The following is a 1,524-nucleotide window of genomic DNA, read 5'->3' as shown; positions in this document are numbered from 1 at the left end:
AGCCTATGGCTTTACGTTTTGTTACATATATATATATATATATATATATATATATATATATATATATATATATATATATATATATATATATATATTGTCGGAGGCAGATATTTACATATATCCGAATTTAAGTTGTACTTCTTCCATTTCTTTGTCATATTTGAAAACAGCTCGTCTTTTCCACTTCTTCTCTTGATGCTCTGTCAGCAAGCAAACTCTGTGTGATGCTCTGTCAGCAAGCAAACTCTGTGTGTTAACCTTGAGTTCTTTGGAATGTATTATGGCTAGGGAGGTGGAGGGGAAGAGAGGTTTTTGGCGTTGGGAAGAGAGACCATTTTGGGTGTGCGGGATAGAAGGTTCTAGGGTTAGACTGGTCTCAATCTAAAATGTATATTGTCAAAGCTTTGAGAATATATACTACTTAAAATACCTATTCTGTCTCTGGTGGTTTTTCAACTCAGCTTTAAGTGTCGGAAAGAACTTGGGAGCGAATTGTGACTTGAATTCCCTGGGAGGAACAACTGGTCCAAAACGCAACAATATATATATATATATATATATATTGCATTCTATTTGAGTTACTTTATCGAGTTTTGTACTGTTTTTGTACTATTTCTGTACTTGTTTTCCATCCATCCATTTTCTTCCGCTTATCCGAGGTCGGGTCGCGGGGGCAGCAGCCTAAGCAGAGAAGCCCAGACTTCCCTCTCCCCAGCCACTTCGTCCAGCTCCTCTCGGGGGATCCCGAGGCGTTCCCAGGCCAGCCGGGAGACATAGTCTTCCCAACGTGTCCTGGGTCTTCCTGAGCAGATGCCCGAACCACCTCATCTGGCTCCTCTCGATGTTTTGATTATTATTATTATTTTTTGATTGTTGAATGTTGCATATTATAAATAAAGGTTTATAAAATACATTTAAAAAATGTCAATATTCGGACCCAACCGGGAGTGTGGACATATGACCATATCACACCAACTCTCAAATCCCTTCACTGGCTTCCTGTCCCACTCAGGATTTAATACAAAGTCTCCCTACTAAACCACCAGTGCCTCCATGGAAATGCCCCCCCTCTACCTCAAAGAACTACACTGTAAAAAGAAAATCCTATTTTTATGGTTAATTTACACTAAATTTCTACTGTAATTTTTCTTTTTTTTTTTAAATAGTTTATAAAACTGTAGAATTGAAGACATTATCTGTAAATAAACAATCCGCCTGTTATTTTAAGTAATATGCCAGTAATGACAAATTATGTATATTTCTATTTTTTTTAACAGAAAAATACCAAATTAATTATATATAGCATTTTCTGTTTTCTTAAATTACTTTCAAATTAATGTAAAATTACAGTAATTAACTTTCATTAAATATGTAGCTTGTTGTATAAAAGTCTATGTCCATACTAACAATCTAGAATAAAGGTATTTTTCTGCATCGTCACTTTATTAAAGGTGGTTGATCTTAACAATTCAGAAAAAAATCTGCAAAATAATGGTATTTTTCTGTGGAACTGCCAGCATTGTC

The sequence above is a fragment of the Nerophis lumbriciformis genome, linkage group LG18, assembly GCF_033978685.3.
Source record: "Nerophis lumbriciformis linkage group LG18, RoL_Nlum_v2.1, whole genome shotgun sequence".
Taxonomy (NCBI): domain Eukaryota; kingdom Metazoa; phylum Chordata; class Actinopteri; order Syngnathiformes; family Syngnathidae; genus Nerophis; species Nerophis lumbriciformis.
The sequence above is the reverse complement of the archived record's forward strand: the minus strand, read 5'-3'. Positions refer to the sequence as shown.